Source organism: Myodes glareolus, chromosome 8 (assembly GCF_982192425.1).
Source record: "Myodes glareolus chromosome 8, mMyoGla1.1, whole genome shotgun sequence".
Taxonomy (NCBI): Eukaryota; Metazoa; Chordata; class Mammalia; order Rodentia; family Cricetidae; genus Myodes; species Myodes glareolus.
This window is the reverse complement of record NC_142033.1, coordinates 29,644,794-29,668,990: the sequence shown is the minus strand read 5'-3', so window position 1 is coordinate 29,668,990 and position 24,197 is coordinate 29,644,794.

Genomic DNA, 24,197 nt, shown 5'->3' with positions numbered 1-24,197 from the left:
ATATTGGTCATCTACAGTCACACACGCACATGCTCGTGAATGTGCGCGCGCGCGCACACACACACACACACATAAAGAGAGAGGGAGAGAGAAAGAGAGAGAGAGAGAGAGAGAGAGATTTCTCTAGGAGTGTGACTTTAAAAATAATCAGGTTATAAAGCCCATAAAGTCAAGTATATAGCAAGAGGGGATGATCTGGGAAATCTTGGGGTTTTTGTACAAACTTCCCCCAAAGCTAATAAAATATATAAAAATAACCACTAGAACATATTTATGGAAAATGGCAGTAGAAGTGGTACTCATATAGCTCACCTAAGGACGTCTGACACCTCGCTAACAAAAGTTTATGTAGCTTTTCACTCGGTGTCGTCCTTTTTCTTTTATTTTTTACTTTGTCGAGCTGGATTGAGTTTGATTTGAAGTTTTTCTTAGAATTTGTATACATTTATGGAAAGTGTTTGCAGTTCTTTGAAGCATGGCTGATCTAACATGTCCTTTTCTATCCTCATCTCAAATTAGTCTGTTTCCTGTCCTCTATTTTCACACGATACGAGGGGGATAAAAGACTCCATGGGGATTATTTGTGCCAGGAAGGATCCAGTGCATAAATGTAACTGACTTCGAAAGAGTGTCTGCACCTTAAAAATTCCTTATAATAGATACCGCAGATAGCAGACACAGTACAGGCTGCCTGGTTCAGTTTGAATTGCAAACTAAAAGTGGACTCTTTTACTCTGTGTCGGTCTCGGTTGTCACTGGAGAGGGTTGAGTTGATGAAATGGGAGAAAGCCCTGGGACCTCTATTATATGCTGCACATTGGCAGGCCTGAAGTACAGTGAATCAAGTAGGGGTGTTTATAGTCTTGGGTTCCAAACTAGTGGACAGATCTCAACTTGAATCACATGGTGCTGCTGAGTCATAATGACATGTTTCATTTTGTGTGTGTGTGTTTTTCTTCATGGATGTCTGTGTGCTGTGTGAGTACCTGGAGCCCATAGTGGCTTAAAGTGTGTATCAGACCCTCTAGAACTGAAGTGACAGTGAATTCTGAGACATTTGAGGGTGTTTGAAATGGAACCTCAGTCCTCCACAAGAGCAGCAAAGGCTCTTAGCCCAACTAAGTCTCTCTCTGTCTCTGTTGTTCTGTCTCGGTCTGTCTCTCTTTCTCTCTCTCTCTCTCTGTAGTAGGAGGATGAACACTACAGAGGCTTGATACTTGGAAGCTAATTTTCACTTTAAAGCTAAGCTTTTTGAATTTTTACAGTGTGGCCAAGCCTATGCTGAGAAAAACCTGTTGTTTAGAGACATCATGAGCTGTGACAAGCAAATCAAAAGCAAAAAGTAATTTAAGAACTTTGGAGACAGACAGTTTATGTTTCAAGCTGAGCCATGCCATGTCACCTACTCACCATGTCACTTTGGGCGAGTTACTTAATTCACTGTATGGCAGGTTTTTCAACTGTGATGTGTGTCTAATGATAGTATTTGCCACCAGGAGTTTTTGCAAGACTCCAATGAGGTACTGTAAGAATGAATCAGAAACAGTGCCTGCCACATTGTGAGAGCTCTGTATAGGAACCATCCCTGTCGTTTCCCTGCAAGGAGTGCTAAGGGTCATTTATTAGCACCACCACAATTAATAGGTGAGAATTCCAAAGATTCAGAGGTAGTCTCTACTCAAAGATGTATATAGCTGTTAAGTTTCTCAGCAATTATCAGTCTATCATGCTGGGCTATAATGGGTGCCATAAGCCATTGTTCTTCAGAATAGCACAGCTTATCCAAGAATGAGCCTATTGGATAAATGCATCTCACCTAAGAGAGCTGCAGAATGGGTCAGATTTTTAAAGTGCTCTCTTTCCGCCGAAGACGGACACATTGGTTGTATAGTTGCTCCCAACGCCACTTATTACCCCATAATATTTGCCAGGGACATTTATTTACATGTCTATCTTCTCTACTGAGTTGTAATTCCTGACTTTTTCTATCACAGACTTCTCCAACTATATACCTACAGTAGGCATTTGGTGGTTTGAATTGGAACGTCATTGTTTCTTTAGAGATTGAAATGCCCCCAATAGTCCTTATATTCAAATACTACTCAGTCTGAAATGTTTAAATCTAACTCTCTTGCTAGTTTTGTCTTCCAACACCATCTGGGGCAATGTTTAGAGGAAGGAGGCTGGAGGGTGCATAATAGACTGAATGAATTTTGCAGGTGCTGCCCCTGGGACGTGTTAAAGACAAGGCAGGATGCAGATGTGAATGAGTCCCCCCTCGTTTTGGAAACAAGGAGAATCCTAAGAGAGACATGCATAAATCCCCCTGGAAAGGGGAAGTGAACAAGATCTCCTTAGTAAATTGGGGATTGGGGGGAGGGTGGTAGGGGAGTGGGGAAGGGACAAGGGGAGCAGGGAGCGGAGTAGGAGAATAGGGAGGAGAACACAAGGGATCGAGAAGACTGAGTTGGGTAAAGGACAGAGACGGAGAGCAAGGAAGGAGATACCTTGAAAGAGGGAGCCATTGTGGGGTTAGCGAGAAACCAGGTACTAGAGAAGCTCCCAGGAAACCACAAGAATGACCCCAGCTAAGAATCTGAACAATAGTGAAGAGGGCACCTAAACTGCCCTTACCTAGTAATTCGATTGATGACTACTTTAATTGTCATCATAGAACCTTCTTCCAGTAACTGATGGGAGCACATGCAGGATCCACAGCTAAACTCTTGTCCAAGCTTCCAAAATCCAGTGAAAGAGAAGGAGGGGGGATATATGAGCAAAGGGATCAAAATGATGATGAGGAATCCAACAGAAACTGCAGACTCAAGCTAGTGGGAGGTCACAGACTCTGGACTGACAGCCGAGGAAACAGCCTAAGGCTGAACTAGGCCCTCTGAATGAGGCCAACATTTGTGTGGCATGGGCAGAGTTGGTGGGACCACTAGCAGTGGACCCAGTATTTATGCCTAGAACATTAACTGGCTCTTTGGAGCCCATTCCCTAAGGAGGAATACCTTGCTCAGATTAGATATGGGGGTGAGGGGAGGGGGCTTTGTTCTGCCTCAAGTAATATGACAGACTTTGTTGACTCCCGATGGGAGACCTCACCCTCTCTGTTGTAGTAACACAACAGATTAAAAGTGTAGACTTTCATCAAGGAAGAGAAATAGGTGTGATGTGATGTGTGTGTGTGTGTGTGTGTGTGTGTGTTCTGGCAGGAGGCAGACTGAACCCTTAGAGACTTTCACATGCTAATAAAGTGCTCTACTCATTAGCTACATTGCTTGTTCTTCTCTGAGGTTTGGGACATGTAGGTACTTTAGCACATAGTTCAGTGTGGCTAGGTACCCACTAAGTAGCTAAGGATGACCTTGAATTTCCAATCCTCTGGTATTCATCTTCCTGCTGGAATTACAGGCATGAACTGCCATAACTTGCTACTCCCCCTTTTTAAATTTTATTTTGAAGCATGATCTCACAGATTGACTATGTTGGCCTTGAACTCACTTAGCAGTACACGAATCTGAAATCTTTTGTCTCTATTTCCTAGGTAGTTGAGACTGCAGTTATACTCTACCATGCCCAGCTTCAGATTTGCTTTGCCAACCAGGCCCCTCAGAGCACAATGAGATTTTATACAAACAGATACAAATGGATTTTTCTCCCAGGAAATCTGACTTAAGACTATGGCAGTGGGATAGACAGAAAAGGGTGGCCAAGTAATGTTTAGGAGATGGTGTTTAGCGTATCTTGGGTTTCATGGACAGAAGCTGGGGAGAAGGGAAAGGAATCATTCAATGATGCTACTGTTGTACTTGGCATGATGGCTCTAAGAATCAGTAAGCATCCTAGAAGACCTGACCTACACAGGTTTCCTTCAGTCCTTTCATTGCTGTCATTTGAAACAAAGGGTAACTATGCTATAAGTCTGTGTCTAACTGTTTACTAGATGTTGAAGAGGCTAGGCAGCTGGCCTTTTTCAGGTTTAAAATAGATGAGAGTTTTCGTGTGGACATTCCAGAATCGTAGGAGCAGAATGAGAGATGAGTCTGAGAAGTAATAAGCCATTTGGTCTCACTGGGACTCAGCACAATTAGTATCTAGATACACACATGAATACTTGATACACCGCGTGGTTATCACTCATCTTGCCAAAGGGATTTCTTGTCATTTCTGCTGCTTTTCTATTGTCATTTGGATTACAATTCTCCTGTAGCTAGAAAAGAAACATTGTAGATGTGACACACTGTTCCTGTGTGTCTGATTATTACTATTATAATAAATTCTAACCATTTAAAAGTCTCCCATTTGTAGAAAATGACTAATATGCAAAAGCAAAATGTACAACCGAAGCTTTAAAAATGGTGATAATTATTTCTCTTGTTTAGGAGCGAAGCACCATCTTTCCCGAAAATTGAGTGAAGTTGCACAGCTGTGTCAGGGGACAATTCGGTTCTATTTATAAAACAGAAGTTGATAAGTGGACCTTTATCACCTGCCGTGAATATTAATAGGTAAGGCTTTGTGTCAGAGCACTGGGCCATCATTTTACCACCACGTTTGCTGGTACGAGCAGGAAACTACTTGTTCTTAGTTTTAAGGGGAAATAAAACACACTGACGAGACTCGGGGGACTGATAGTGGGATTGGAAATCATGGCAACTAAAAGAGAGAGCACCGCTGGTTAAAGCGGACCCAGTTACTCATTCTTCTTTGTAAACAGATCTCCCACCATGATCATTTAGTTTTCCATTGTCCCTGGGTGAGTTTGTATATACAAATTGACTTGGTCAATGTCACATTTACAGGCATCGTATGTCTAAATGCTTACTGGATGTTTGTTCACTTGAGTTTGATTTATTCTGCTCTTACCTTTAGAAGAACACATCTTGATTAGTCTTATAGGTCCAGGAGGTGATGAGAAACAGGTAGGACAGGTCTGGATGATCCCTGCCAGATCCTATCCAGAGTAACCAACTTTCTGCCTGCTCTCCTGGGGACTGAGTGTAGACAGGTGGTGTCCATGATTGAAAGGATGAGACATTAGCTAGTAACTGGCAGAAGTGAAGCACAACAGGAAGAACTCTAAAATCTTTAGTCACAGAGGACACGTGAAACGAGGGAGAGAGATACAGACAGAGAAGAGAAGGATGGGACTGAGATAGAAGAACAGATACACATTGGCACTGGATAGGTAAATAATTCAGCACAAGAGAACATGACTGCCTAGGGTTAATATGTTAGGAAGATAAATATTACCATATATACCAAAAAACGAAGACTCGAAAGGATTCACAGCTGAAGAAATAAAAAGTCATTTGTTTGTAGGTGGCTAGGATGTAGAGATAGCTGGAATTATAAGGCCGTGTATTTCCACGAATGAATCTTTGTACTTTCCTCTGCACCCCTTCACTTTAGCACTCTAGGAGGTGTCTCCATTCCTTCCTGGAGACACTGGCTGACCCTTCTTTCAGTAATATGGCATTTAAAATGTTTAAGAACTTAGACTTTTCTTGACAGTGAGACATGTCTGCTTCTGGTAGCACCAATTACTTCTGGGAGTATGATGGGAATTGAAGGAACTCATTATAGGATTTTCCATCAATGTGACAAGGAGAGTCATTTGGGCAAGAAACTGCTCTTGATGGACTGCTTGATGGTATGCTGTATAAACTGGACATTCAAGACCCACAGAAAAGTGACTGCTAAACATTCAAAAAGACGGGATGGTCCTTCAGGGTTCCTGTCTTTCAGAAGAAACTGCCAGACTTTCTATAGGATATAGAAGAAAGTGACTGACAAACTACCAAGATAGCAATACAGTTTTTCAAATTACTTGCTTCATGAAAAGTCTGCCAGATACTATGGGCCTGTAGGCTAAAGATGGATGCCCCAATATTAAAGAAGAACTTTGAGTGACTGTTCAGGCAGCAAGATGTCTCTGTCAATTCTAGAACTTTGAATTGCTTACAATTCACTTCCTGTTTACTTAGGTAATATTATATCCTTCTGGGGTCTTTGCTGCAGTTGATGATGGGTAGTTATAGTTGTTGTTTTCCTTAGTTATGATAAAAGATAAATTAAACATAAAACTTTAGACTCACAAAGATAGAATAAATGATAGAGTATTTTTCTTAATTTACCAAATAGTAAATTGACTAAATATTATAACTATAATTCTTGCTTGATAACTGTTTTGTATATGCAATTTTACTATGTTAAAGTTAAAACTTTCCTTTTTATTTAGATGGAAAAGGGGAGATGATATGGGATTACCCTGTGTGCTGTGAATATGTTTTATTACCATTGGTTAATAAAGAAGCTTAACAGAGTAAAGCCAGGGAAGGGGGAATCAGAACAGAGAGAGAGAGAGAGAGAGGAAGAGAGGGAAAGAGAGAGAAGACAGAGTTAGAGAGATGCCTTGTAGCTGTCGAAGGAGAAAGACCAGTAGGCCATAACATAGTAGTGCTGCACAAATTAATAGAAATGGGTTAATTCAAGATGTAAGAGCTAGCTAGAAGTACACCTGAGTCATTGGCCAAGTAGTATTGTAATTAATGTAGTTTATGTGTGATTATTTGGGTCTGAGCAGCCGGGAAATAAACAAGCAGTCTCCTACTACAGCAAACTGTGGTGACTAAGCTACTTTAAATAAAAGGAGGGCACAATGAAAGGGGGTGGACAGGGTTCAGATTATGTAGAGTTCATGCCCTTTCATGGATTTGAGCCTTATTCCAAGTGAATACCACAGCACTGGGAGATTTTTACAAGGAGTACCATGGTTGGACTTGGATGCTGGAAAAATGCCTCTAAACTGCCCAGCACGCTAAGACTTGCCACAGTGGATGCAGAAGCCATTTAAAAAGGAGGGACGGGATTTACTTTTCATAGGGATGATCCATAGTCCAAGTCATGTGGGCACTTTGCTCAAAGGAGAAGGAATGCACTGGTGGTGACTATAAGAGAAAAAAAAAAAACTGAAGAGCAAGACAGAAGAGAGCAAGAGAGACAGAGTTTGCCGCTGACGCAGCAGGAACCTGCAGGGCTCTGGTTGCTGCAGGGAAGCAAAACCGCCAACCCATCTGAATCAGTTGTCTGCAACCAGAAGTGTCTTAAGACAGGAAGTTTACCTGGTCTTATGTTTTCAAAGTGGGTGTGCACCATGGCAGGTGATACATGGCAGCAGGCAACCGAAAGAGGAAGCTGAGGCCCAACAGCGATCAAGAAGCTGAGAAAGAAAACTGTTAAGTGCTGCAGTTCCACAGCAAGCCTTCATCACTGGAAGGTTCTATAATCTCCCGATGCAATGCTGCTTGTAGGGAAGTAAGTGTTCAGACATGTAATATGGAGAGTGTGGGGGACATTTCTCATTCAGATCCCCACACCCCCTGATGCTTAGGCTTTGTGAAGGAACTGCACCCCATAGCTTACTATATAGGGCAGAGAAGTTACCCAAATCAGACTTTTTGACTTGATCACCATCACACTTAGAGAATAACATACAAACTCATTTTACCTGATGTCTTTCCTCACAACCTTCCTCCACCCCTGGGAACAAGCTTCACTTATTTTTTCCCTCATGTTGCTTTAGACAGCACATTTTGCCTGTAATCTTCAAGTCAGCTTAGTGGAAACCTTTCTTGTCCCTCATGCCTCTGAGGTAACATGGTGATCATGCGTATGACACAATGGCCACACGATTTTCAGAGCAGCACCACTTTGGAAGATTTATTTACACAGCACAAACCTCAATTTTCTCATCTGTAATGTGAACAACTAAGAAATACCACCTTGCACTGTTCTGTGTAGTAAATCACCTTATTTATGTAAGAGCTAAGCTTGGTGAATAAGAAACTTTCAATCATAGTTAGCTATTATAATAATTGTTTGTTAGTAACTGGAAATGGAAAGATGAATATAAATGATCCCTACTCTCAGTGAATGCACAATATAATAGAGAAGACAAAGAGTAAATGTATAATTTTAATAAGGTGATTAATACAATAAAAATAAAAGATACAAATTACTGTAGAAGTCCAGAGGAAATGTGTCTTCCACATGGGTCTCTAATTGCAGTACAGAGCATTCTGCTGAACTCTTGACCTCTATTTCAGGCTACAATGTGATGTCACCACAAGACTTTCTAGAATAAACCCAGGCAGCACAATTTTTCCTGTTGGCAGAGGAGAAAGCCTGAATGCAATCCTAGTGCCTCCCTCCATGTTGCCCTGACAGTCACTAAATCTGGCCCCCTTTGTCTCCTTAACATCCCCCATAGTCCTTCCTCAGAGCATAGAACCAGTGGTACCATTCCCCTTGTGATAATCTCTAGTTAGAATGGCTCTAACTCTTCCTGTCCGAAGTCCAAGCTCCTTAGGCAGATCAAACTTGTTTGTCAATGCCGCCTCCCAGCCTCTTCTTTGGTTCCTGTCTTCTTTAAACAGATGTTTCTGACTTTCTGAAAAGTCTGACAGTCCATGAATGTGGATATGCCCTGCTTTTCTTATCCCTATTCATTTGCACATATGCCTGTGATTCTTTCTCTCTGTTTCACCAAAGATATAATAGCAATGTCCCTGTTTGAGACCATTTTCCTTCTTATGCCTTTGCCACAGTTTATTCCCTTCCCTGCTGTGTTAGTGTGGGAAACCACTCACTTGAAGTGGTCATGCCAAACTCAGTAGATATTAAATTTGTAGTTACTTTGGATGATCTACAATAATACAGAGTTTTTGTTAAGTGAGCTTTAAGTTGTATGAAAGCAAGGTATTAAATCTGTAGTTTTTACTTTGAAAGTATTGTGCTTATATACCTTAAAGTACAATTGAAATCATTACATTCTCCGTGAACAGAATATGTAACTCTCACCCCTGGTTAACAACTCTTGTTTAGCTAAATACAGTGTCCTTGATTCTTTGTACTAGGTTAGTTGGTGTGTATTTGATCATCTTTCCTTCACACTTAACCATCTCTATGATCCATATATACAGCTTCAACTGATTCTTCCAGGACTATAGAAATTGTTGATTGTTGTCATTTCTTCAAATTTCAAAGCAACCCTCCTTTAATTTAAACCTTTCCTAGACAATAACACAGCCTATACTTTATAAAACTTTAAAGACCAGAATATTGAGAAGCTTCAACTTTAGTTTTGGGACATAATCTAATGTTCCGATTAGTTTTACTAATAAAGATCCTCAACAAAATAATATTAAATTGTGCTAGTACTTTAAAGTTTGATGAAGTACTAAATTGAAATGAAAAAAGCAAAGTCCATGAACAGAAGATAAAACTCCTCTATGGGTCAGAAATCTAGTTAATGAGACTTGGAGTCCTTTCTCTAAAGGACAGTTATCTTAAGTAGCTTAGCTAAGTAATGATCATGGGAATAATACACTGGCCCATGAAAAGGAGTTAATTGAATTTTTTTCACCTTCAACTTAGCAGATATACATATCATAAAATCTATCACTGTCCTTTTCCCAGTGCTCAGAGAAGCACCTTGGTTAAAAATTGCATATGACTTTTTTTCAGACATGATCATTCATGACTGATATTCAGTTTGTTGATAAGCAGTATTCTATTCTATGCCCTGCTTTGGACTCTTCAAGAGAATATAAGTCTAACAAGAGCCTAATAAATAATATATATTCTGTTGTAACAGTTTCGTAATCCAGGTGGCTGAGGGAATGCGGTAGTATTGACTGATATCTTTATCGGATGAGCATCTTGGGCACAGGAAGAGATTGTTTTATTGGTTGATGGAAACAGATGTGTATGTGACAGAAAGCAATGGTGATGTGTCCATAGTGGATTTTATTTCGGTCCTTCCTGAAATGTTTTTTTTTGGGGGGGAATATATTCTTTTAAACAAAACAAAATAATCAAAAATTTTTCTCTTATCTATGAATAATTTGTGATATGGAACTCCCTTCTGTATGCTATGAATATTTTTTATTACCATTGGTTAATAACGAATCTATTTTGCTCTATGGCAGTGCAGAATATAGTTAGGTGGGAAAACTAAACTGAATGCAGGGAGAAAGAAGGTAGACTCAGCAGATGCCAGCAGCCACCAAGGAAGCAAGATGTGAGGTAACAAACCAAGAGCCTCATGGCAAAATATAAAATAATAGATATGGATTAATTTAAGATGTAAGAGGTATCAAGAAGCCTGGGCTAATAGGTCAAAGAGTATGTAATTAATGTTAATCCTTAGAGTGGCTATTTCATATGTGACTTTGGGAATAGGTGTCTGGAGAAAATCCAGTCCATGGGGACCACTGGGATGGAGAATACTTCTAGCTACCTACTTTGATTTCTGATTATTTGAAGTTGATCATTTTTAAAGAAGTAATTTCTTGGATATATAATAATACAATCTTTATTCTTTCATAATTTAAATTGGATTATGAGCTCATATATATTAAGTGATCAAGTATGCTAATCTACTCAAGTAATTTTTATTGGTCTCAGATTTTCCCCCCCAATCTTTATAGAGATATAGGGAAAAGTTTGAGTTTCCCTGAAATAGCAAGAATTGTGGAAAAAGATGAGACGATTATAAGGGAGTTTCCTATACCATGATGTAGGAGGAGGGCCCACTTTTTCACCCCACCCGCCTGGCTAGCTTAGCCTCGAAATAACCACACAGACACTGTATTAATTAAATCACCATTTGGCCCATTCATTCTAACTTCTTATTGGCTAACTCTTACATCTTAGTTTAACCTGTTTCTGTTAATCTGTGTATCGCCATGTAGCAGTGACTTACCAGCTAAGTTTTGGCAGCAGGTCTTACTCTGGCGGCAGATTCATGGCATCTCCCTGACTCTACTTTCTTCCTCCCAGAATTCAGTTCTGTCTTCCCCACCTATGTAAGTTCTGCCCTATCAACAGGCCAGAGCAGTTTCTTTATTCATTAACTAATGAAAGCTACACAGACAGAAGAACCTCCCATACCACCAAGAAGCTTATTTTTACACTTTTCAAACCACATTTCTAAACACAATCATTTATGTTTTTCATGACCACTCTAATCCATTTCAGCATTAATATCATATTGATTTTACCAGCTCTTGCATACCTACCTCTTGGTAAGCATTCGGCATATTTTAAATTTCCAATATATATTTTACTGATCAATCAGAGAGCCCCAGGAACCATTAAATATTTGGTACTGCTAAAAACTAGCAGTACCTATTTTCCTTAGCTTTTCCTCTGTGATAGACACTGTGAAAAACATTGCACACTGATTTTCTCATTTAAATTTCTGCAGTGGTCCCATGAGCTGAGTACCATATTTTCTCCATCTTAATGATAAAAGAATGGAAACATGACTAAGGAAATTTTCCCTGGGAAAAAACAGTTTAGAAGTAGTTGAGACAGGAATTCTAGTGAACTCAATCTGAGTCTCCCTCCACAGCACACGAAGAGACATGCAGATGGTTGTACTATGACCAAATACTATGTCAGAGCTATACACTTGTTGTTGTGACAGAAAAGATAAATGATCAGATTTATATACAATCATGGAAGAGTCTCGGGAAAGGTGAAAGAGAATGGAGACTGAACTCTGTGCCTTCATTTGACTGAGTGATGGTGAAGATGCTGTGTCTCTACTGTCATGTTTCCTCTTCTGGTTGTTTACTTTGGTTTCTTCCAAAGATTATAGAAACTTTGGGGTATTATGCTTTCTTTACTGGCCTTTGTGGTGTTTACCCCTCAAGAAGCAGAGCTTGTAGTTTGCAGGCTAGGTAGTGGGTGTTAAATAACTACAAAGGTTTTTTCAGTCTCTAGGTATTTCCTCTTAATAAATTAACAAATTTTTAATTTTAATTTTGGAAATGCTAAATCTCTCCCCACCCTCTCTTTATCTCTATCTATTCTCTCTTTATATATTTAATCATCTATCTATTCCTATACCTAACCTATATCTATATACAAAAGCTCTCTGAGGTTCTGAGTAGCTTTTGAAAGCATGAAATCCTGGAATTGGGAGATAGCTCAGTGGGTAAATATTTGTCATGCAAGTGTGAGTTTGGATTCTCAGGACCCACATGAAGATGAGAATGGTAGTGTGTATCTATCAGCCCAGGCTCCCTACAGTAGTAATATGGGAGTTGAGACAAAAAGCTAGATCACATTGCATATGTCAAACAAGATGATCCTGTCTCAAGCAAGGTATGAGATGAGGATTAACACTGGAGAGTTGTTTCTTGAACCACATGCCTGATAGTGTGGTTGCACTCACCCAAATGCATGGACAGAAAGAAGTTGCTGAGGGGGGTCAGGGAAAGAGGATGTGCTAGAGGGAGAGGAAGAGATATCCTAAATCATCAAAGTCAGATAAGTGTATCATTTCTATTCCAATCTTTCACTTGACTTTTGCTGTCATTAAGGAAAGCAATAATCTGATCCTCGTCACCTCATTATTCAAGTAGCACAGGTCCCCAAAGTTGCTGTGTCTAGGATTTTTGAGGAGGGTTTCAGGAAGGAACTAGTTGTACTCATCTTACCATTTTCCAGCATCTACTTCTCTTCCTCACATTGTCAATTCCCTTCTCTCGGAGTGTGCTCAGTTATTAAAAGTCTCATATGCATTCAGATTATTAAGTTATTTATCCCTTGGTCTGTAGAATGCTACCATGAAGAAATGGAATCTACTGCCTATTTTGTAGCATTAGTATTGAAATTAATTTATTCATCCATTTATCTGATACACAGAATAAGTTTTACCACCATATGTGAATTTTACACTTCGATATATACATTCAATGTGCCTTGGTCATATTCATTCTTCCATTACTGTTTCTTCTTCCTCATTCCTCTTTTATCTCTTTTAGCTCCACATCTCCAGCACTTCCTCTTGTAATTATGTCCTCTTCACTTCTCCTGCAGCTTAGACCTGTGAGTGCCAGCATGCAGTATATGTTTGTTTTGGGGTGAATGGTTTATTTCACTCAACAGAGCAATCTCCAGTTCAGGTATTTTTATCCAAAGGACATAATTTCATTCCTTTTGGCTGAGTAAAATTCCACTGTGTATAAGCACTGTGTTTTCTTTATCTATTCTTCTGTTGGTGGGGACTTAGGTTGATTCCACAATTTGGAATAGTCATAAAGGATTTACAGTATGAAAATCCACAGGAGAGTTCACCCCACGAGCCCCCAAACAGTGTCTTGTCTCAAGGTAGTTTTTCTGAGCCAGAGCTGTTCCTGGTCTTTTCACAGATGCTTCACGGAAGAATATTTGAATCGGTTTTATGTAATCATTATTTAAGAAAAAAAGAAGTCCTATTGGCTTTGCTGCCAGCCCAGCCCTATCTATGAGCAATTACTTCCCAGACTGAGCACTTGCAATACCCAGGGGCTTGTTGGGAACAGCATTTCTATTATTGTTAATGATGAAAATGTTTGGCTGGGAGCATATCCATTTTCCTGTTTGTCATTTTAATATGTTTCTCACGGTAACCCTGAGTGGAAAGTATATGTTTATGACAGTTGTGCTTCAGAGAGAGAACAGAAATCCTGAATTATTTGTTATTAAGTTTCTCCTATCTACAACCTTCTCATTTTTAAGGCAACTGTGAAAGTAGAAGGTATTTTTAATGTCAAATTAATTTTAGTATGTCATAAAGTAAACGGAAGAAAACCCTAGCAAATGTGTTAGTTCCAGACCTTGGAAACACCAAGGTACAGCATGTGTATGTGCATATACAGGGATTGGTTTGGAACATCAAATAGTCAAGTAGACAACATTGTGACTAGAAGATAGAGCAGGGGAAATAACTAATATACAAAAAGAACAAGGGGAAAGTAAAACAATTATGGATTGATACCTGAGTCCATGCCATCTAATGGTGGTGCTTTGGATACAGTGATTTGGACTAAGCAGAAAGAGTTAGGAGTGGGGAGGTATACAATGCGATTTTGGAACAGACTGCATTTGTAGTCACAGAATTTCCTTAAAGTTTTGCATCTAAAAGCTGATAACAAGAAAACTTTGAACATTGAGTCTTGATCAGCTTGATGAACGTGTACTTGGTTGAAATGAGGTAGAAAAGTCAGGGTGGGCATCATTGATGGAGGAGGGTCATTGGTCTATGTGTTACTCTCATTGGTTAATTAATAAAGAAAACTACTTGGCCTGATAGGTCAGAATATAGGTAGGCAGGGAAGACAGAAGAGAATGCTGGGAGGAAGAAGGCAGTGAGGCAGACGCTATAGCTCTCCTCTCCAAGATGGGCGCAGCTTATGATCCTTCCCGGTAAGCCACCACCTTATGGTGCTACACAGATTATTAGAAACGCGTTAATCAAGATGTGAGAGTTAGCCAATAAGAGGCTGAAACTAATGGGCCAAGCAGTGTTTAAAATGAATACAGTTTCCATGTCATTATTTCGGGTAAAGCTAGCCGGCAGCTGGGTGGTGGGATGCAGTCTGCCGCTTCCACCACTACACATCACTATTTTTAAAGTCTGATGGAGGACAAGGTATTAATTTCAACACGGTTCTATGTCAAGAAAAAGAACTCCAAATCTTGTTACATAGTAGACATGCAGAGGGTGGAGAGAACAAACATGGATATTTGACTGTGATACGGATTAATGTTGCTACTTTTAGAAAAAGAAGACCCATTTCTATGACTATTTGTGATAGTGCTAACAGCAATGTCTGTTTAAGAATACTTGGCAAACTCCAGTATCTTATTGACAAAGGTCAGGTTTTTATTCTTGATGAGGATACTGATATTCCAAGAGCAGAAACTGGTACTGTTCAATATGTACATTTAAATTCCCAACTCAAAGAACCCATGAACAAAATGAAACTGATGTGTTATGACATCAAATTCAAAGAAATGTTTTACAGCAACCCACATGTAGAGCCAGGAACAGGACTTTTCTCACTTGGGTCCAGTGTGTAGTGAAAATGGACTCTTTCCTCAGCCTTCTGGATACTTCTCTTTGAGGGTAATTCAATGAGTCAAGAAGGTGAGGGTCTTGAGTCAATTCAATGAGTCAAGAGGTGAAGGTGAGTCAAGAGCACAGGCCTCTTCAAATGTGTCTAATTTACAAAGTTTCCCCTTCCCATTTCTGCATCTTAACAGTTTTCCTGAAGCAGGCAAAGCTTTCAGAGGGAAGGGGTGAAGAAAGAGGCACCAACATTGTCTGAAATGTCCACTTAGCAGAGTTTATTATTTCTTGTGTTGTCTAATTGCTGCCACTTCCCGTGAAACTTAGTCTCTTTTTGGCATCCTAGACAAGTTATAATTTGATTTTATTTATAGAATTTATTTAATAGCTTTATAATTGTCAATGCTATATTTATAGAAGCCCTTTTTATCTAAAAGCATTATCTCAGATATTCATTTACTTCTGACTCAATTGAATTTTTGTTCAAGTTCCATCTGACGGTAAGAAGATCTGTGAAGGGCTTGGGTGGCTTCCTTGGAAAGATCTCCAGACCAGGCATACCTAGGCTGAGGAAGGGATGCAGTACTAGGAAAACACTTGTTTTTCTAGTCATGGTCTGAAAGACTGAGCAGTGCTGTTGAAGGTGAATGGGGTCAGGGTCAAGCCAGCTCAAGATTTCTCTAACTGCCCTGAGTTCTAGAGTCAGAAGCATCTTTGTTGTCTCACGTGTCTGGCAGATTATCATTTGTGTGAGCTGCTGAAGCTTAGAACCCGAATTGATGCCTGGAATTCTCAGGTTAGATACATATTTGCTCAATGATTCATATTGAGGACTATAGAGCAAAACAGTCAGATGGTAAGGGCTTTAGAAGCCAGGTATTTCTGTCGGTGCTATTTAATTCTGCTAGTGAAAACTGAAACAGATTCTATCTATCTGTCTGTCTGTATGTCTCTTTGTCTGTCTGTCTACCTATCTAGCTATCATCATCTGTCTGTCATCTATGTGCACACAGACGGGAGTGGCTGTACCACTAGAAGACTATTGACATCAGGCAGGTACTGGGCTGGATTTAGCCACAGGCCAACCTTTGTTTTAGAATCAAACAAATCTTGGTTTTAAAACTGAACTGTTTTGTTTGACAGCTGTGAAGCATTCATCAGGTCATGCAATTTATTTTTGTATAAATTTCATTATCTGTATAATAAGTACATATTTTTTAAAATAAAGATCTTTTATGACAACTTATGCTGGAGAGGATGTGGGGTAAAGGTATAGTCACTTTGGATATCAGTTTGGCAATTTATCATAAAATTAGGAAATAACCTACCTCAAGACCCAGCAATACCACTTTTGGGTATCCCAAAGGATTCTCAATCATACCACAAGAACATGTGCTCAACTACATTCATAGCAGCATTGTTTGTCATAGCCAGAACCTGGAAATAACCTAAATGCTCCTTGACTGAAGAATGGATAAAGAAAATGTGGTACATTTACATAGTGGAGTACTACACAGCAGAAAAAAATTAATGACATCTTGAATTTTGCAGGCAAATGGATGGATCTAGAAAACATCATAGAGTGAGGTAACCCAGACTCAGAAAGACAAGTATAATATGTGCTCACTCGTAAGTGGCTTTTAGACATAAAGCAAAGAAAAACCAGCCTACAATTCACAATCCCAGAGAATTTAGAGAATAATGAGGACCCTAAAAGTGGATCTAATTTATATGGGATGCTGAAAAAGATGAGATTTCCTGAGTAAATTGGGAGCATGAGGACCATGGGATAGTACTGGTATATGAAGAGGGGAGAAAAAGGGAGGGGAGCAGATAAAAATATATAGCTCAATAAAATCAATAAAAAATATCTTTTAAAGGGGAGGAGATTGTTCAGATGGTTCAACTGGTGAAAGTGGTAGGGAAAAAACCTGACAGACCGAGTTCTGCCCCTGAGATCCACAGGGCAGAAGGAGAGAATCAGACCCTGAGGTTTGTAGTCACCCCCTGCCCCGGAAGTGTGTGGAGCAGGTGTGCACACACTACTCACTAAATAAATAAATGAATGTAATACAGGCTAATTAAAATAAAAATTATATAAACTATATCCTTTAGTCACTAAGTATGGTATCTAGACTATTTTATATATTCAAGAAAGTTATTTTTATCATTTATGTTTCTATAAAACAGATAAGTACTAGCCAATTTCTTTTATTAGATTAGATTCCTATTGTTTCTATTTTGTTCAGTTTATCTCCCTATGTAGAGCCTGGAGAGATTCTTCTGTAGTCTCCAGGTTTACCTGATGTGCCATTGTCTACAAGCTCCATCAGACGTCCCCTCTTCTATCATTCTTCAGGTTATCTGCCCCTTATTGTCACTGGTGAAGTTTAGCTCCTCTAAAGAGCTTCTTTAAAAACAAAAAAAGAAAAAAAAAGCTATGCTCTTTTACATTAAAGTCTGTACTCTCCACAGAATTTTCTATACTTCTGCTTAAAATTATTGTATATATTATTACAATTATTTATATTTTAAAAATTCTTTTATTTTTTGAGAAAATTTCTTTTATTTTTTGAGAAAATAATATGATAGCATCATTTCGCCCTTCTCTTTCCTCCCTTCAAACCCTTCCATAATATACTCCTTGTTTGCTTTCAAATTCATGGCCTTTTTTCATTCTTATTGTCATATTCTCAGTCTGGATAATGCTACTTGTAACATGTTTTCAGGACTGTGCTGTTCCTCAAGAAGACTATTTCTCAGGCTCTCAGCATTTTCTAGTTGTCTATCGTTTGAGCTAAACAGTGGACTAGCTAAAACGGACATAGGAAAGCCCATCAGGACCAAATTATATTATTAATACAAATATATACCTTAAAATTTTATTATTATGTTCATTTTACATCATGATATCACTCTAGTAATTTAAAATTGCTTAGTTATGCCTGTTTTTACACACAAAGTATGAATTTCTTTTATTTTTATTTCATGTGCACTGGCGTTTTGCCAGCATGTATGTCTGTGTGAGTGTGTGGGATCCTCTGGAACTGGAGTCACAGACAGTCATGAGCTGCCATGTGGATATTGGGAAGTGAATCCGGGTCCTCTGGAAGAGCAGCCAGTGCTCTTAGATGCTGAGTCATTGCTAAGCATCTCTAAGTTCAGCATTCGAAAAACTACTTGTGTCCCTGTTTCTGCCTGTTTATCTTATTGTTTTTTACTGATGTGACCTATATCTGGCCTTATCAATATACTAACTTTGACTTTTCATCTTTATATTATATTCATAATATAATTATGATTTTATATATATAATATAATATAATTATATTACATTATAGTTGTTAATAAAATAATCTTTTCTGCTAAATTATGAGATCCTCTAAAGTACGGATTCATATATCTTCCTCTCTCACATTTTTAAATAAATGAAAAAATCCTACTTTGAACACCACAAACATAAAATGGTATCACCTTCCTGAGTAGTGAAAGGTCACATGAGATGGTACCAGTGTCCTTACAACTCCATCTTCTCGTCCTGTGGTTCTCAGCCTTCCGAATGCCGAGGGTGTTTAATACAGTTCCTCATGTTGCGGTGACCCCAAACATAACATTATTTTCATTGCTACTTCATAACTGTAATTCTACTACTGTTATGAATCGTAATGTAAATATCTGTGTTTTCTGATGGTCTTAGGTTACCCCTGTAAAGGGTCATTTGACTCCTAAAGGGGTCTGAAACCACAGTTTGAAAGCACTGTTCTAGTATCTCATTTTCAAAAAACTCTGAAATGAATCCTGAGTGATTGGTGAAATACAGAATTTTATATTGGAATAAAAGGAATAGTTCACACAGTGTGAGCTGTGGCTTCTACTGGGAGCTTTTATTCTTATTTCCTATGCTATGCACTAGTCTCTAACCTAACATTTCTCAGACTTCACTGCAATTATTGTTCATTCTTTTTTCTCCTAAATCTGAAAATGCCTAAGACATTTTATTATCTTAGCATAAGTGTCAAATAATTGCTCAAAAAAGTTTGTGGAACAGATGGGTGGATGGATGGATGAGTGAGTGGTTAAGTCCTCAAGCACCATCTCTCTGTTAATTACATCTATTAAAGCCCTAGTGTTTTACTTAATATGTTGAAATTTCTTTCTGCTTCTGAGTGGTAAGTGAAAGAAAAAGCTACTTAAGATGACAAACATCTTCAAACACTGCTGCATACTATGAATTACTTTAAAAAGTCTTGGTAATGAAATAAAAAAGCAATTAAGGAAAGCAAATTGACACGAAGGTTTGAATCACTAAAAAATAATGGGAGAATTTTTTTATGTGTGCAGATGTTTAATGCATAGACGCCAGTGCCAATAACATTCCACCATTCTGTTCCTGCAGCTTTTGCAATATTGAGAAGCAGAAGATATTGAAGGAACACAGATAGATACATGAATGACTGATTTGTTGTTTTGGAATGATGTTCTCAGATTAGCCAAATGTGAAACTTTTATTATGATTCACTTTACTCTCTTCTCACTCAATAGAGTGAGCATGCTTTGGAAATGTCAGTCCAAAATTTCCTTGCCTTGTCTCTTTTCCTGAGAAAGTGGTGAGTGTTTACATTACATGCATTTTAATCTATGAACTATATCTGTTTAAATGTGTTGTTGAAATAGGTCTATCTTTTTTGTTCAATTTTTAATTTATCAAACTATCCACACAGGTATATACATTGTGCTTTGAGATAGTTTCTCCCCTATCCCCACACTCCTCCCTTTTGCCCCACCCTCTATTTGTCTCCTTAGCCTTTAATCCCTGTTTTCACTTTCATAGTCCGACTTTTTTTCCTTTAATCGCAGACAAAATATGATGAAAATGTCATCCGTTAAATAATCTAAATATCCGCAAAAATACTAACTGATACCCTTTCATAGTATTTGTGTTAAAATGTTAGTACTTGTTGCTTTTTAGGCAAGATAGCCATGAGGCTGCTAAGGATAGCTGCAGAGCATCTTGGCAGTTGTGTCTCTGGGGCTCTGGATGTAGTTAAACTTCTTTCTGCAGAGCTTAGATTGTTCCTGCTGTGGTGTGAACTGAGGCACTTTCTCACTTGCCAAACATGTTCCAAGGAAAAGTCTATAGCCTCAGAAGTTCCTGGCTTCATCATGACATCATTAGCTGTAGTTTAAAAATTCCATGCTTAGTTGCGTGGTAAGGGATCACGGGAGGAAAAACTTTAAAAGGAAGATTTGGTTCACCTTATATGGGGACAGAAAATTGGTACCTATACCCCATGAAGGTTACCCACCTTGTAAGTATTCACAAAACATCTTTAAATCCCAAAGCACAGAGTCCACTGGTCTGCTTGCAGACTTGGATACAGCTTATCAAATCTCTCTTTAGAATGCTTGATTTGCTTTGTTAAATAAACTTTCACTTAAACTCTGTTTTTAAAATTCTTTCATTTGAGAAGACAAGCATCAGAGGACCTTAGAAGAAGTCTTTGAAAACAACATTTGCAATCTATTTCTGCCTTTTTAACCTCATTGCTTGCCAAGTTTAGGGAGTAGTTATTCCATGTTAGATTTAAAAAAAAAAAAAAACAGACAAAATCTTTTGAGGCTCTATGTCATTTAATCTGGGTAACATGCAATATGAAAGAAGACAACATTTAAAAAATAGTCATAAAACTCAACTTAACATTTTGGACCTTCAAAGCTGTTTAATGAAAATTAAACACAGAAACAAAAATTAGCAATGTCAAGGACCAGCAAAATGGCTCAACAGGGAAAGTTGCTTGGTGAAAGCCCTTATGTTCTGAGATTAGTCCCGGGAGCCTAAACAGAGGAAGGTGTCCTCTGAATTCTACACCTGTGCTACTCATGTTTGCACTGCACACACACACACACACACACACACACACACACACACACACACTCTCCGCCCACACAGAAAGAGATACGCATGCGTGTAAAATAAAAAATACAGGAAAAATGGCAAAAAAGAAGATAAGACAACAAATATACACACGAGTCAAAATCCTTTTGGGAGAATCCTGGAGAAATTTCAAGAAAGCAATTTTTATAAGGAGGTGATTGTAGATTATTGAAGTGTGTAAACAAGACAGAAGGCCACACTCTGGGAAACTCATGCCTCATTCATCAGTAAGTGCTCTGCTGAATTGTAGGGGACCATAACAAAAGCATCGGACACTTTTCATTCTCTCAGAACTTGGAGAATTTATCTGTGATCTTTCATGAAGAACCAGGGTGGGAAGCATTGTGGGTCTGATGGATAACTAAAATTCCTAGTATAGGCTTAGGCTCTCCACGGTTAAAAAGAAAGACTGAAACAAAAATTCCACAGCAAAGAAACATAATCCCGACACAGTGTTTTCCTTTGTCACAGCTCTGTAAAAACTAGAGCTCTCTGACTTCTACCCTATCATTAGAAAGGAATTACTATTTCTTTTGTTTTCTGGAGGAATATTTATTTATTTTATTTTCAATTGAATTTTTTCATACAATATATTCTGATCACAATTTTTCCCTTCCTCAACTACTCCCATATTTTTCCCACCCAACTCCATGTAGTCATTGCTTTTTCTCTTTAAAAAACAAACAAAACAATAAAAACCAAGAAACACACACTCTTTCTCTCACACACACAACAGAAAAGAAACTTAAAATATACAAACAAAAGAGCACTGAGACAAGACATGCCAAAACAAACAAAGCAATAAGAGACAAATGTCTACAAAAATATCACTGAGTTCATTTTATGTAGGCCAACTACTCCTGGGGCCTACCCTTGCGTGTAGCTAGTATAGCCAGTGAGACTCTACTGGAGAAAACAAGTTCTTCCTTTGCCAGTGGGTATTAATTACAGATAGCTTCTTGGCTAGGAATGGGAGCCCATATCCACTTCCCTCCCTCTTAGCATTGGGACCCCATCTGACTTCAACTCGCAAAAGCCCTGGGCATGCCACAGTCTCTGTGAGCTCATGTGTGTGTCAGTCCTTTTGTGTCTGGATGACACTGCATCCTTTGGGTCAACTATCTCCTCTGGCTCTTAAAAGTATTCTGCTTCTTCTTCCACATAGATTTGTGAAAGGTTTGATGGAGGCATCACATTCAAAGTCTCATTCTCTGTACATAGTTTACTTGTGATTCTCTTTGTCAGTTACCATCTACTGTAAGAAGCTTCTCTGACAGTGTCAGAATGAGACGTTGATCTATCACACACACACACACACACACACACACATACACACAGATGCACACACTTACACATATCATTGAGTAACTAAGCAGTAGGTACCTAATTATTTTTATAAGATTTCTTAATCCCACAACAGACAGAGGTCTTATCTCCAAAAATACACAAAGAACTCAAGAAATTGGTCATCAAAAGAACAAATAATCCAATAAAAAAATGGAGTACAGAGCTAAACAGAGAACTCTCAACAGAGGAATCTAAAATGGATGAAAGACAGTTAAGGAAGTTCAACATCTTAGTCATCAGAGAAATGCAAATCAAAACAACTCTGAAATTCCATCTTACACTGAATGGCCAAGATCAAAAACACTGATGACCACTTATGCTGGAGAGGTTGTAGGGTAAAGGGAATACTCCTGCATTGCTGCTGGGAATACAAGCTAGTACGGCCCCTTTGGATGTCAGTGTGGCGATTTTTCAGAAAATTAGGAAACAACCTTCCTCAGGACCCAGTAATACCACTTTTGGGTATATATCCATAGGATGCTCAACTGTGCCACAAGGACATGTGCTCAATTATGTTCATAGCAGCTTTGTTTGTCATAGCCAGAACCTGGAAGCAACCTAAATGCCCCTCGACCAAAGAATGGAGAAGGAAAATGTGGTACATTTTTATGTAGGAGGGTCATCTGTCTATGTGTTACTTTCATTGGTTATAAAGAAACTGCCTTGGTTTGATAGGTCAGAACATAGGTGGGTGGAGTAGACAGAACAGAATGCTGGGAGAAAGAAGCAGAGTCAGGCAGATGCCATGGAGCCAGCTGCCAGGTCAGACATGCTGAATCTTTCCTGGTAAGCCACCACCTCTTGGTGCTACACAGATTATTAGAAATTGGTTAATCAAGATGTGAGAATTAGCCAATAAGAGGCTAGAACTAATGGGCCAGGCAGTGTTTGAATGAATATAGTTTCTGTGTAATTATTTCGGGTAAAGCTAGCCAGGCAGCCAGGAGCCAGGCAGTACGAAAAGCAGCCCACAACTCATTTTACAACATTTACACAATGGGGTACTGCATAGCAGAAAAATATAATGACATCTTGAAATTTGCAGGCAAATAAATGGAGCTAGAAAACATCATTTTGAATGATGTAACCCAGACCCAGAAAGACAATTATCATATGTACTCACTCATAAGTGGTTTTTAAACATAAAGCAAAGAAAACCAGCCCACAAATCACAATCCCAGAGAACCTAGACAACTATGAGGACCCTAAGAGAGACATACATACATCCATGGGCAGTAGAAAAAGACAAGATCTCCTGAGTAAATTGGGAGCATGGGAACCTTAGGAGAGGGTTGAAGGGGAGGGAGGAGGAAGGGAGGGGAGCAGAGAAAAATGTAGAGCTCAATAAAAATCAATAAAAAAAAGTGTACATTATTAAGCTGTAGGCCAGACAATTAAGGTTTATAGGAACAGGCTCAAAGATATTTGCTTTAAAAATTCCACCCGAAGCACTCTAATTTGCTAATTAAATTAAATTTCAGAAATTGCCTCAATTTGACTTTTTTCTTTAAAGGGCAGTTTTTCATAAATTGCTTCAATTTTTCTTTTTTTTTTCTTAACAGAGATTGTTATGAAAATGGCCTAAATACACTGACGACAAATTCTGATTTCAGGTGACAGTTGTGTGGCAAGGGCAGTTTGTCGGGCCATTAGCAGAGAAATCAGCATTTACTCCTAATGCATGAACTGGCTCTTTGGAGCTCATTCTCTATGGAGGGATACCTTACCTTGCTCAGCCTAGATATGGGGGAGGACCTTGGTCCTGCCTCAGTGATGTGACAGATTTTGTTTACTCCCCACGGGAGGCCTCATCCTCTCTGAGTAGTATATGGGGAGTAGAGTGGAGAGAGAAGGTAAGAGGACTGGGAGGACTGGATGGAGAAGGAATTGGGATTGATAAGTAAAATAAGATTGTTTTATAAACAAAAGTAAATAAAGAATAAGTAAATAAAAATAATTCTAGAATTCTAGAGTAAAAGATGCTTCCATTATTTACGAGAA